At 34.2% G+C, this 15270-nt stretch overlaps 1 protein-coding gene across 16 annotated transcripts in view; it reads left to right on the forward strand.

The window, feature by feature from the left end:
- Window positions 1-15270, forward strand: part of Gulp1 (GULP PTB domain containing engulfment adaptor 1) — a 287088-nt gene that overhangs the window by 91455 nt on the left and 180363 nt on the right. For all 16 annotated transcript variants that reach the window (XM_058580318.1, XM_058580319.1, XM_058580320.1 and 13 more), the window contains one exon: window positions 442-544. The gene's annotated coding sequence lies outside the window, so the exon portion shown is untranslated. The remainder of the gene's footprint in view (window positions 1-441; window positions 545-15270) is intronic.

The following is a 15270-nucleotide window of genomic DNA, read 5'->3' on the forward strand; positions in this document are numbered from 1 at the left end:
TAAATCTTTGCTTTTTCATATTCTGTATCACTTTGGGAATCATGAGCAGGTTGTGAGCTCAGTTAGTCTAATTAGCTACTATGTGAAAGAGATAACTGAGCTACTTACACAGCTCAAGGGAGAGAGGCATTTATAGTCCACCAACTACCACTGGGTTATAACAGTAACATACCTACGAGTTAAAACTTTAACTCACTAGGTATGTGGCAGTACTGCTACTTGTCATCATCTAGCAACCTGCCACTCTATCTTTTTAAAAAATATGTTTTATTATTATTTCCCTACCATATGGAAACTTTCTTGAACTTTCACAAGAAGTATAATTAAAATTTTAGAAGATATAATGTACTCTCTAAATAAAAGAATGTAATTACTGATGAATTCTATTAAGCCCAATTTTAATTTCATTTTTATTGTATTTATTTTATCTGATATACATAGGAGAGGAAGTGATAGAAGAAGAATTCTGTTGGCAGCTATATGATTGAAGCTACAAAAGGCCAAGTGTCCATATATTCTTTCAACTATATTTGAGCATATTCAGGTAAGAACAAATCATTACTTATATACTATTTCTAAAAAGATTATTAAAGGAAAATGATAAAATACATTAAAGCAAAATAAAATTAAGAGCAGATATAAATGGGGTACCACAGTGCACCCCTGTAATCCAAGCAACTCAAGAGGCTGAGGCAGAAGTATTAAAAATTGAAGGCTAACTTAGGCTACTTTGGGAGACTCTGTATCAATTAAAAAAAAAAAAGAAAAAGAATGGCTAGGAATGTTGCTCAGTGGTAGAGTACCCTTGAGTTCAATCCTTGGTACAAAAAAAAAAAAAAAAATCAAAACAAAACACAAACAAATACCTTTTTTAAAAAATAACATTTGTGGTTGTTCTATGTCATTTGATTTTTGCTTTGCTGGTTTTCTTTTTTAAACCAAATTGAGGTGATAAATTATATTTTTGTATCTTTGTTGATAATATTATGGTTATTTTTTTTATTTTTTTTTGTGCTGTGTGCAGGTCAAACTCATGATAGAAATTTACTCTACCATTGAACTATACTCTAAGCTTTCTTTATTATTTTTGTAATACACCTACTTTGTTCTATTCTTTGGGAATGTGAATTTATGTTTCATATTTTACACTGTATCATTTGACATATAAATGATTTTAAAATATTTTAGGGTATGTTCTGGGTGTGGTGGTGCACGCCTGTAATCCCAGTGGCTTGGGAGGCTGAGGCAGGAGGATCTTGATTTCAAAGCCAGCCTCAGCAACAGCTAAGCGCTAAGCAAAAACTCAGTGAGACCGTCTTTAAAACACAAAATTGGGCTGGAGATGTGGCTTATTGGTTGGGTGCCCCTGAGTTCAATCCCTGGTTCCCCCCCCATCACTGTATATGCATATTTAGGGTATATGTCTTTATTATTCAGTAAAAACATAGATAAAGTAGAGTTATTATTATCTTAGTAGAGTTATTAAAATAGCATCACTGAGTCAATGATTATGATGTTTTAAAGGCTTTTTGTTGTTGAGTTTACCCACAGAAGGTAGAAATTGTTAAAGTTGTCCTTACTCAGTTTTGAAGACTGTTGAATTATTGACTACTATTTTATCATTCAAAAATTTTTATTAACTAAACTTACTTTGGATTGAAGAAAAACTCAAAACTAGGATTTTAAATTTTGATTGAAAACCGTAGCTTTCTCCTAGTCAGATATATTTAACAAGCATATTCCCTTATATAACTAAGCCTAGAAGAAAAGTGGCTATATATATATGCATAATCTTTCCACATGACTGAAAATGCAGTATTTGTCAATGAAGACATGTATCCATTTGTTTAACTGATGTTTATTGAAAACTTAGTGTGACACTAAACCTAACCACTGTGATTATTGAGCAATGGGAATGGTGTTAGTTGAGATTAGGGAAAGAGAAGCACAGAAATAGTTCCTTGTTACTTTGACTTTCAATAAAACTATGATAAGATAAGAAACACATTTCAGTAATTCCAGTAGAGGCAGAGTGTACCAAATGCCACAGAAGAAGTAAAAGGAAAGAACAGTTGCTGAAGTGAGGCCTCTTCACAAGTGGGAAGCCAGATTTCCAGAATAAGTAGGACTGGTAGTTAAAAGAAATGGAGAGTCAATTCAGAGCAAAGGGCAGGGCCGGGAAGGCATGGGGGATTATCAGGAAATTAGACAGATAGAGTAGAGAGAGCAAAGTAGTGGGGAGTGTGTTCTCTGTTCTTTGATTTGGGTTGATATACTTTGGAATTTGTATTTCATCATTAGATAGCGAGGACTAACTTTTTATAGTTTATATATATATATATATAAACTATTAAAAGTTATATATATATATAAATAATATTGTGTTCATCTACATATATATGTATATATTATTATATATATAAAACTTATTTATTTATTTAACGTGGTGCTGAAGATTGAACCCAGTGCCTCATGCATGTATGTGAGGCAAGCACTTCACCACTGAGCTACAACCCCAGCCATATAATTATTCATTTATAGAATCAGATGATCTGTGCTACCCTAAATAATTAAGAATTAAGAATTAATTTAGTGATACGTGTCTTAAAAGAACAAATAGAACCCAGATTAAAGAAAGGCAGAGTAATTTGTAGACTTTTCCTTCCTTGAAATCACCATTGGCTGAACACTTGCTATTTGCCAGGCACTAAACCATGAACTATAGAAAAAAAAATGAAGAAGACATAATCCCCATCCCAGGAGGTTGTAGTGTATTGAATGAAGCATACATGATGAACAAATGAATATAGTTCAACATGACACTTTAAGGGTAGATTCAGATTCAAGGAATGGCTAGCGGCCATTTGGGTATTTAACTTCCCAGTGGAGCTGCATGTTTTATAACCAAATCTGGGAAGTGTCGTCCCATCTGTAGTGAGTTTCATGTTGGTTTCCAAACAGATTCTCAAGTCCTAACTTGTGAATGTAAAATTATTAGACAGATAGGGTATATATAATTAAGGATCCTTGTATGTGATAATCTTGAATTAATCAGTAGAACCCTGACTCCAGTGACACAGGTCCTTAAAAGATAAAGAGAGGGGGAAGTACTGGTGAAGGAAATCTTCCATATTATGTTATGTCCATGTACAAATATACCACTCCTGCTTATATATTTAATTATAATTTACTAATTACAACATCAGTAACAACAACAGAAAGGAGTTCAGCAGAGTAGAACAAGTAAATCAGGTGAACAGCAAAGGATAGTACTGGGGAATGAGATTGATCAATTATAATTTGTGCATATACAAATATGGCATAGTGAATCCTATTATTTCTAATTATAATGTACCAATAAAATAATGAAAGATATAAAAAAAGAAGGCCATGTGAAGACACTCAGGGACTTCAGATCTATTACCTGTTGATGTAGCCACATGCAGTGGAGAAGCCACCAGAAGCTGGAAGACAAAGGAGACATAACCTCGCCTTTAGTTTACTGAGGGAGTGTAGCTTTTTCAATACCTTGATTCAGACTTCTGGCTTCCAGAATGACGACAGGATATATTTCTATTCTTTTAAGGCAGCCAGTGTATGTGTGGTAATTTGTTTTGGCAGCCCCAGAAAACGAATATACCGCTGTTTCTGTAGTCTCCTATTATTTTGAAGTAAGTTACTGAGTCTAGATTACATTTCAAGAGCACAGGATCACAAAGGGGCAAGAAAAATCAGCAGGCAGAGATTGCTGGAAATCATCTTAGAAGTGACCTGTTACGTTTGACTTCGCTTCCGGCTACCTCCATTTGTATGCTGTGTCTACACATGGAACAAACTCAGTAGATCAGAGGTTAGAATCATTATCTCACATTCTCAAAATCATGATCTTTCATCTGTATTTACTGCCTCTCTGATCAGAATTACTATTCACCTGAATAATCAAATTGGAAAACTTAGAGTCAAGTAAAATTTCTTCTCATTTAAAACGTCTGTCCTTACATTGATTAGCCATTCTTTTTCATTCTATTCTCTGAATTTTTATCACTTACAACTCCTTATTTTTAATGTCTCACTGTTTTCAGGCTTTTATGATAGCTTCCAAATGTAGTTTAATAACCCTTAAATGTTCAAGTCTTTCTAACCCTTTCCTCTTCAAATCTTTCCTGCCAAGTGGATATGAAACCCACATGGGATAAGGTCATTACTTTTACTTAACATTTTTCTTTGGGTCTCTCCCTTCTTTATAAGCCAGATGACAGTTACTTAGCAGGAAATAGTCCCTGGTGATCTGACTTTTGACTTCCTGATTTCAACTTTATATTTAATCATTACTTCACATACATCTATATAATTGTATGAAATTGCAAAACATCTTATGTTCTCTATTTTTTGGTTATACAATCTCTTTTTCTACTGAATAGGTCCTTTTTAAGATTCAAAATACCTAGCAGGATGACTAATACTAATGGTCAGAACAAAATAGATTTTTATCCATTTAAAACTAATGGAAAAGATGAAAGAGTGGGAAACAGAAAACTCCTAAAACTCAACAAAATTGCTAAACTTTTATACTAGGCTAAACTGGAAATAAAGAAAAGAGAAAGGGATTTATGGACTGATTATGGACAAGGACTGTGAAATTTAAGGATAGGGTTAAAGGAAATATAAGTTCAGTGTAAATGTAGGAGAAGTAGAAAGTAAAAAAAAAAAGTTTACAAAAAGAGAAAATTTTGATCTTAGATTATAAATATACTTTAACCAGATGAAGACACATCAAGGAAACAAAACCTCAGACCAACATCTATAGTGAACATAGATGCAAAAAATCTTAATAAAATACTGACAGAAATCACATACAAAAACACATTAAAAAGATAGTGCACCATTATCAATTGAGGTTTGTCCAAGGGATGCGGGGTTGGTTCAACAAATGGAAATCAATAAATGTAATTTTTCACATCAATAGACTTAAAGATAAGAATCACATGATTATCTTAATAGAAACAGAAAAAGCATTTGACAAAATATAGCATCCATTCATGTTCTAAATACAAGAAAAACCAGGGATAGCAGGAACATACCTCAACATTGTAAAAGCTATATTTATTAAATCCATTCTAATTGGAAAAAGAATTCTCTCTAAAAACTAGAACAAGACAGGAATGCTTTCACCACTTTTTTTAAATCTAGTCTTTAAAACTGTGGCATAGCAATTAGGCAAAAGAAGAATTAAATGAATATGAATAGGAAAAGAAGAGCTCAAACTGTCCCTATTTGCTGATAACATGATTCTTTATTTAGAAGACCCAAAAAACTCCACTATAAAGCTTCTAGAACTCAAACAAAGTCAGCAAATTAGTAGGATATAAAATTAATATCCATAAATCAATTGCATTCTGATACATCAATGATGAATCAGCTGAAAGATAAATTAGGAAAACTACCCCATTCACAATAACTTCAAAAATAAACAAACAAACAAATAAATAAATAAAAACACTTGGGAATCAATCTAACAAAAGAGGTGAAAAACCTTTATGATGAAAACTACAGAACGTTAGAGAAAGAAATTGAAAATCTTAGAAGATGGAAAGAGCTCCCATGTTCTTGGATAGGCAGAATTAATATTGTCAAAATGGCCATACTACCAAAAGCTCTATACAGTTTTAATGTCACTCCTATTAGAATTCCAATGATGTTTTTCACAGAAATAGAAAAAGCAGTCATGAAATTCATTTGTAAAAATAGAAGACCCAGAAGAGCCAAAGCAGTCCTTAGTGAGAAAAATGATACAGTACGCATCACAATACCAGACATTAAATCGTACTACAGAGCTATAGTATTAAAAACAGCATGGTATTGGCACCAAAACAGACATGAAGACCAAAGGACCAGAATAGAAGACACTTGAGACAAACCCACATAAATACAGTCAGCTAATGTTAGGCAAAGGCACCATAGACATACATTGTAGAAAAGATAGCCTCCTCAACAAATGGTGCTTGGAAAACAGGAAATCCATATGTAGCAGAATGAAATTTAACTGCTCTCTCTCACTCTGCACAAAACTCAACTCAAAGTGGATCAAAAATCTAGGAATTAGACCAGAAACCCTGCACCTCCTAGAAGGAAATGTTGTCCTAACACTCCATCATGTTGGCTTAGGAACCAACTTCCTCAACAAGACTCTTAAAGTGCAAGAAGTAAAATCAAGAATCAACAAATTGGCTAGCTTCACTTAGCATAATCTGCTCTAATGCCATCCATTTCCCTGCAAATTTCATGATTTTGTCATTTTTTAGTGCAGAGTAATACTCCATTGTGTATAAATGCCACATTTTTTTTTATCCGTTCATCTATTGAAGGGCATCTGGGTTGGTTCCACAGTCTAGCTATTGTGAATTGTGCTGCTATGAACATCGATGTGGCAGTATCCCTGTAGTAAGCTCTTTTAAGGTCTTCAGGGAATAGTCCTAGAAGGGCAATAGCTGGGTCAAATGGTGGATCCATTCCCAGCTTTCCCAGGAATCTCCATACTGCTTTCCAAATTGGCTGCACCAATTTGCAGTCCCACCAGCAATGTACAAGTATACCCTTTTCCCCACATCCTCGCCAGCACTTGATGTTGTTTGACTTCATAATGGCTGCCAATCTTACTGGAGTGAGATGGTATCTTAGGGTGGTTTTGATTTGCATTTCTCTGACTGCTAGAGATGGTGAGCATTTTTTCATGTACTTGTTGATTGATTGTATGTCCTCCTCTGAGAAGTGTCTGTTCAGGTCCTTGGCCCATTTGTTGATTGGGTTATTTGTTATCTTATTGTTTAATTTTTTTAGTTCTTTGTATACTCTGGATATCAGGGCTCTATCAAACAAATGCCAAATGTCTTCTTTGATATAATGAGAGCAACTAAGAACAGAGCAGGGAGGAAGAGCAGGAGGAACAGATTAACATTAAACAGAGACATGAGGTGGGAGGGAAAGGGAGAGAAAAGGGAAATTGCATGGAAATAGAAGGAGACCCTCATTGTTACACAAAATTACATATAAGAGGTTGTGAGGGGAATGGGTAGAAAACAAAGAGAGAAATGAATTACAGTAGATGGGGTAGAGAGAGAAGATGGGAGGGGAGGGGAGGGGGGATAGTAGAGGATAGGAAAGGTAGCAGAATACAACAGTTACTAATATGGCATTATGTAAAAATGTGGATGTGTAACCGATGTGATTCTGCAATCTGTATTTGGGGTAAAAATGGGAGTTCATAACCCACTTGAATCTAATGTATGAAATATGATATGTCAAGAGCTTTGTAATGTTTTGAACAACCAATAAAAAAATAAAAAGAAAAAAAAAAGAATCAACAAATTTGATTGTATCAAACTGAAAAGATTTTTCACAGAAAAGGAAACAACCAAGAACGTGAAGAGGGAACCTGGGGGAAAATCTTTGCCACCTGCAACTCAGAGCATTAACCTGGTATATATAAAGAACTAAAAAAAAATATACCAATAAAACAAATAACCCAATTAATAAATGGGCGAAAGAACTAAACAGGCACTCACAGAAGAAATATGAATGATCAACAAATACATGAAAAAAAATGTTCGATATCTCTAGCAATTGAAGAAATGCACATGAAAACTTCACTGAGGTTTCATTTCACTCCAGTCAGGATGGCAGTAATCAAGAATACAAGTAATAATAAATGTTGGTTAGGATGTGGGGAGAGAAGGTACACGTAGACATTGCGAGTTGGACTGCAAATTAGTGTAACCACTCTGGAAAGCAGTATGAAGATTCCTCAAAATACTTTGAATGGAACCACCATTTGATCTGCTTATATCACTCCTGGATATATATCCAAGGAAGTTAAAATCAATATACCACAGGGGCACAGTCACATAAATGTTTAGAGCACTTTTATTCCTAGTAGCTAAGCTATGGAACCAAACTAGGTACCTGACAACAGATGAATGGGTAAAGAAAATGTGATATATATACACAGTGGCATATTACTCAGACATGAAAAAAATGACTTTATGATATTTGGTGGTAAATGGGTAAAATTGGAGACAAATCATGCTAAGTGAAATAAGCCAATCTTCAAAATACAAAGTTCAAATGTTCTCTCTGATATGTGGATGCCAACATAGAACAAGTCGGGGGAATAGGAGTTCATTTGATTAGAGAAAGGGGAATAAAGGGAAGGAAGGTGAGATAGGACTAGCATTGGGATGAATTACTGCATAAAGGCTGACAAATCTGAAAAACAATATAATGTCCCTGATTTTTAGAAATTCAAGAAAATAGGAATTAATGGATATCTTTTTTATTTTTTTTTTTTGGTACCAGGAATTGAACTCAGGGGCATTCTACCACTGAGCTACATCCCCAGCCCTATTTTTTATTTTATTTATAGACAGGGTCTCACTGAGTTGCTTAGTGCCTCAGCGGCTGGCTTTGTACTCAAAATCCTCCTGTCTCAGCCTTCCAAGCAGCTAGGATTACAGGCCTGCACCACCATGCCTGGCTGGATATCTTTTTTAATAGTACTAAATGTATATATATTGGTATCATAAAGACAGCATTTTATTCAATGGAGGAAATGCTAGTAGCATTATAAATAAGATCAGGAACAAAGAAAACAAGGTTGATTGTCCTCACTTTCATTTAACATCACTGAAGGTACTAACCAATGAAATGTCATGCTAGAAATCAACTTCAGACTTAAGAAATGGAAAGGGGAATAAAGGGAAGGGAGGGGAGATAGGAATAGGAGAGACAGTGGAATGAATCTAACAAGACTTTCCTATGTATATATATGGATACAACTCAGTGACTCTCCACATCATGTACATCCGCAAGACTGGGATCCCAATTACAGTAACACATACTTCATGTTTGCATGTCATAAATATGTCAAAAATATGTCATAAATATGTCAAAAATATACTCTACTGTCATGTATAACTAAAAAGAACAAATTTAAAAGTTTAAATTCAAATGTATTTATCATGGGTGGTTTTAAGGTTTTGCAGTCTTAAAAGTTATGTTCTTATGGACATTGTAGTAGATTAGCTGGAGAGTGTAAAGAAGAGGATAGTCTTTCAAAATAGTGAGAGGTAAAATAAATCAAAGACAAAAATGTGGTGAATGTAAGGAAAGTGGCAAAAGGATCTAGATATGAAAATCTCTGTTTATTCTGTTGCACTAGGTAAGGCTAACAGTACGCTTCTTGAAGAGACTCTCTGGGCAAATCCCTCAGTGGAAGACTGATTCAAAACATCATTCAGATGATGTTTTATATGTTTAGATAAAAAGGCAAAGAACTGTTAAGCCACTGAAGAAATTAAAGAAAATCGTTTTCTTTTTATTTACCCTTTGAAGTTAACATTTATTATTTCTATGTGTGTAAAGCCTATTCCTGTTTTTATCTTGATGTTCAAATTAGTCTTTGTCTATACAGTGTTAACATTGGTTTTCATTTAGTAAAGAGTTTCGAAGAAAAAAATGTTTTGGATACTTAAATAATATGTAATTGCCAGGAATGGTTCCTTCATATGTTAATTGTCATCTTAATGAAATAATGAGATATATCAAGTGGTAGTTCATCACATATTGGTCTCTATATTGCAAAGTGCTAATTAGTTTACTGTAAAAAAATTATTTGTGCAAAGACAGTACCATTCATTATACCAGAACCTTGACTTATTAGTGGTAACTGTATTTATAAAATAGTTTATTTTTAGCTCATGATTTTAATTGAGAATATTTAGTTCAGTAAATTTTTAAAAAATTAACAAATAACTTTTATATTTAAATTTGCATTTATAAAGAGATGAAGGAGAAGAGTAGGGTTTGCATTATTATGTGCAATACATGAAGAAATGAAAGTAGCTTCTCAGGAAATAAAGGCAAATCATGAACTTCATATTGCATCGTTCATCATTTACATGGCCTGACAATCTAAACTAGGAACTTTTTGATCAGGTAACCATCTATAACACAACACTTACTTAAGTAAGCAGTCTATGATATTTATTGATCACATCTACATTTGAACAGTATAATTACTGTTCTTAAATTGCAAGTAGGAGACATTAGTTCTGAGTATTTAAACAAAAAGAGCAATTTCCAGAAAGAATATAGTTTTGCTTAGAGAATCAGAAGGTAATCAGATGAAATTATTCTCAGAAAAGATAGGAGTCAGACCGTTCCAAAGATCTACTCATAAATAAATCTACTCCTATATATAGAGAGATTCATGGGTACTTCTGGAGCTAACTCTGGACCAGTAATGCATTTAATGTTGCCCTCTTTCTCTGCACCCCATTCACGAAAAAGAGTGCTTTTGGCCGAGCCTCAGTCATTGTCCTCTCCTAGGAACCTTGGTACTTGATGCACAGTTCTTCCAAATTGCCTGCACTCAGAGAGGGTAAGTCCCAGAAGGAACTTCAGAGCTCTGAGACTAGGATCAGGAGTGGGTGTGGCATAAATAAAAACATTAGATATTGCAAAACTCCCTTCTCAGAAGAGGCGTTCAAGAGCCATCAAATCACAATGGCAATAATATCTCCAAAAATAAAGCTTTTGCCAGTAAAAGGAATGTAGATAATGATAATGTTGCTCAGATCTCAGTAAGTATCTATTATCATGAGAAATTTACTTTTTCTTTCTTTGGTAAATATATCTTTTGAGTGTGTGTGTGTGTGTGTGTGTGTATGATGTTCCAGTTTTCACACCAGGCAGTGAGCATAAAAATGTAAACAACAGAATTACTCTTTGCTATTTATGGACCCTGTATTCTATTGAGAACTGAAAATAAAGCCATTGTATATCGCATTAATTATAAGATGGGTGGTATATTTGTTTCCCAGGGCTACTATTAGAAAGAACTGTGAACTGGGGGAGGTGGAATTAAAACAACAAACATTCATTCTCAAACAGTTGGGGAATCCATCAAGGTGTCAGCCAGGTCACTACCCCTCCAGGAACTGTGAGGGAGGATCCTTCCTTGTTTCCTTCCGTTTCTGGAGACTTCTGGTGTGCCTCAGCTCTACTCAACAGAGCTCGTCTCTGGATGGCCTCCTTTCCTGTGTGTCTCTGTGTTCTCTGTTCCTCTTATAAATATTCCAGTCACTGGATGGGGGCCCATAGGAAATTCAGGATGATTTTTTGTCAGAATTCCTTGAGCTAATTATATCTGCAAAGAACCTATTTCCTAATGAGATCATCTGAGATTCTGAGTAGGTCTCAGTTTTGTGGGGAATAGTATTTAACCAAATATGGGAGAATACAAAATACTATTGGTGTTCCTAGCAAGGTCTGGGGGAGTGGGGGGAGAGGAGGAGAGAGAAAGGGAGGGAGGGAGGGAGGGAGGGGGAGAGAGAGAGAGAGAGAGAGAGAGAGAGAGAAGAAGAAGAAGAAGAGGAGGAGGAGGAGGAGGAGGAGGAGGAGGAGGAGGAGGAGGAGGAGGAGGAGGAGGAGGAGGGAGAAGGGATAATGACAAAGAAAGTAATGGGGCAGATGACAATAAGAAAACATTTTAAGAAATTTGACATTATCCTAACTCTAATAGCGTGTGTGTGGGGGTGGTGGTGACTACACAGGAGGGAATTAAGCAGGCAAATGACTTAAGAAGATTTGTGTTTTATAAAAATCACAATCGGTGCAATGTGGAGATGAGGAATAATCTGAGTAACATGGGAGGAAAAAGATAGCAAAGACACAGCAATTATATGGGTTTGAAATGGTAGTGGCTTCAAAAGGAGACGACAGTGGGAATGGAGAGGATAAATAAAATTCTGATATTTGACAAAAGTGGAATTGATATGTGAATTAAAGGAAAAGGATGATAAGAAAGGAATCACATGATGGCTCAGGTTACAATCTTGTGAGTATATGTAGATGACAGTGTAGGCTGTGAGACTGTAGGTGTGTGTGTGAGAGAGAAAGATGGATAAATAAATAAATAAAAGAATACAGTTTTCAATATTTTCTTTTCTTTTTTTTTTATACTGGGGATTGAACCCAGAGGCAGTTAACCACTGAGCCACACCCCCAGTCCTTTTTTTAAAAAATATATACATATTTTATTTAGAGACAGGGTCTGACTGAGTTGCTTAAGGCCTCACTATGTTGCTGAGGCTGGCTTTGAACTCAAAATACTCCTGTCTCAGGCTCCTGAGCTGCTGACATTACAGGTGTGCACCACTGCACCCAGCAGTTTTGGACATTTCTTAATTTGAGCTGCTAAGGAACTCCAAATCAATATGTTCAAAAGCTTGTTGTCTAATTGTCTATATAATACTGGTAAAGTTGAGTCAGGAAGCCATCACGTATAAATGGTACCTGAAATTGGAAATTTTTGGGGAAAACTTTCATATTATTACTATATCTAATAATGGAATATAGCAGAATTAAATGAATACCTTTGGAAATAATTTTCAGTGTCATAGGAAGTATCATTAGATATGACAAGTGAGAAGAATAAAACTGGGACAAGCTGTATCTACAGTAACATCTCAACACTATATATTTGGCTACAGTTAATAACAAATATTATAAGAAATGCACTTAATATTAGCCTGGGTATTTCTGGATGATTTTATTTGTCTTCTTTTATCTTTGGTTTCATAACACAGTGTGTTCAATGAGCATATACTGCTTTTATAAACAGAAAAATACTTTTTTGGGATAAATTTCAGCACATAAAATGTACCTGAAATAAGATATTTACAAAGGTATTTTACAAAATAAGCAATTGCTTTACAAAGAATGTGCATCTTTTGACTTAGGATAAAAAAATTGCAAGAGGATAAAGGACCATAAAACCTGGTTCAGTATTTATAAAATATCTTGAAATATGTAAGGAAATATAGATTGCATGTCCTAAGGTTAAGTAGCTATTTGATAAATTGGGGAAACATTACTTTTGGAAATAATGTAGAAAATAAATTTAGATTGAAGTTTTTCTCATTTGATTTTGCAAACCATTATTAGTGAATGGGAGCAATATAATAACACACAGAAAATAGATCATTTTATGTAAGTCGTCACAGGTAATTCCAGGTTGCCTTATGTAAGGCGATTAGCCGTAACATTCCTGTTCAGATTTTACTAATTTATGTAAGACTAAAGTGGTATTTAGATTTCTAGAACGCAAAGTTAGAACTGTAATATTAAATGTACTTTACAAATCCATGGGTGTGCTGTGAGAACAGAACATATTTGCATGTTCTTCTGTTTTCAGAATATTAAACAACTATTCCATTAACACATCCTGGGTGATACGATGATTCAATTAAAACTTTCTTCCTTATACTCATAATAACTTTAATTCATGGACAAATGCTGGCAATTACCTGTAATAAAGAAAATTATTTGATCCTTATGTGGGAGTTTTTTAAAAAAATGTTTTTTGATAATTGCTTAAACAACATTATTTGCTTTGATTCATCATTAAAAACTATGTGTTAATCTTGGCCTGAAGTATAATTTTTTTTTCTGTTTAATTACAAAACCCAAACATCCTTTTACTTGCTAATGAGTATAAAATAAACAGATGCTCTTTCTTTAAAGTTGTGTTGAATAGATTTTAATAATAAGCATACTAGAAATAAATTTCTCTGTTAGTTATCATAAGAAAATATAGATAATGATACTTACAAGAGGAAATAAGCCCAAACATATTTCAGTGAGGATACTGAGTTTTCCAAAGCCAGCTTATATCTCTTATATCACTTTATTAATGTAAAGAATAACTAAACAACTTTATGTATGCAAAATTTTGGCTTAATTAGGACAACAAACATGGACTTTTCTGGAAAACCTATCTGCTAGAAGTTTATGGGCTGATTATGCCCAGTCCTTGAATGGAATTTTCTCAACTCCTGAATGAGTTTCAAAAATATGTTATGGAATACTTAGCATCACAATAATCACAGTGATAATAATCACGATAGCCTACAGTTTCATATTGTGTAGTATGTATTAGTCACTGTTCTATCTATACAAATTGACCCATTTAATCATCACAGTGGAATTTTGAGTTAGGGAACTTAGTTTACAGGTGAGAAAGCTTAGTCATAAACAGGTAAATAAATTTTCCTGCAGTCAAACGACAGAGATGAGAGTTGAATGCAGCTGTTGTTCTTATTCTGTCTAGTACCCTACTTGTGAGGAAGACATATTAACACTGAAGAAAGGTTTTCAATAAAAAAGCCAATTAAACACCTCGTCATTGTTCCCTGGTTGCCTTCTTATAGATGATCTGACATTCAGCTCTATGCTAGACATGTTACAATTTCATCTTCTCCCACACTTTAATACCTCCTGCCCCCTTGTATTTTATTCATTTCAGATTCCTTAACATAGCTTTTCTCCTACCTAATATTCAGTTTTATGGTTTTATATACAGGTATTTTAATATATACCATTATAAAGAAAGTTCAAAGTAAATCTCTTAAATTGTTTCATTAGAAAGGATGAAAACAAATTATTGAAATAGTAAAACATAAATATATTAGCTCTTTGCCCTAAGTGAACACAATAGTTAAGTTTTTAGAAATGTGAAACTATTAGAACTTCTGACATTCCCTTGTATAAGTTAAACACATACTTGATGTTAAATTACTTTTTGAGAAGAAAATTATAGACTTTTTTGTTTCTTATTATAAACCAAGCACATGCAACAATCTTTTACTCACAACTCAAAACCCTGGATACAACAGAAAATAAATACATTATATATAATTCAATTCATGACTATGTTGGGAAATAAGCAGAAAACACACAGTAGGCCAAAAATATATTGCACTTCTGAAGGAAACCATATCTCAATACCTGCACAGGGAAGACTGTTAATCAAAGGTGTGTGTGGCCCCAAGACTGCACCAATCTCAAAAGAAAGATTTCAGATTGCTGGACAAGCAGTGAGTTCAGGGATAAATAACTGGTTGCTTAGTTGGAGTACATTAGAGGAGCAATCATGTTTTTAAACCAGCAGAACCATATTTTGTGGTGTGGAGAGTGAGTATATGAGGTTGGATTAAAGGAAAACTGTTAAGTCTTCAGATGATTAACAATGGTGAGGAGAATCAGAGAACTTATTACCAGGAGACCAAATATCAAAATAGTTCTTTCTTTAGTATGGTCTGTTTTCTTACTCTCACTGAAGATAGATGGTAGCACTGAGATAGCAAGAGTTAAATGAAGCAGAGAGCAATTAATCTGTAACAGCAGATGGATATGAGAGATATTGCTTGAATA

The sequence above is a fragment of the Marmota monax genome, unplaced genomic scaffold (assembly GCF_021218885.2).
Source record: "Marmota monax isolate L192 unplaced genomic scaffold, Marmota_monax_Labrador192_F-V1.1 WCK01_AAM20220418_F8-fsc00007, whole genome shotgun sequence".
Taxonomy (NCBI): domain Eukaryota; kingdom Metazoa; phylum Chordata; class Mammalia; order Rodentia; family Sciuridae; genus Marmota; species Marmota monax.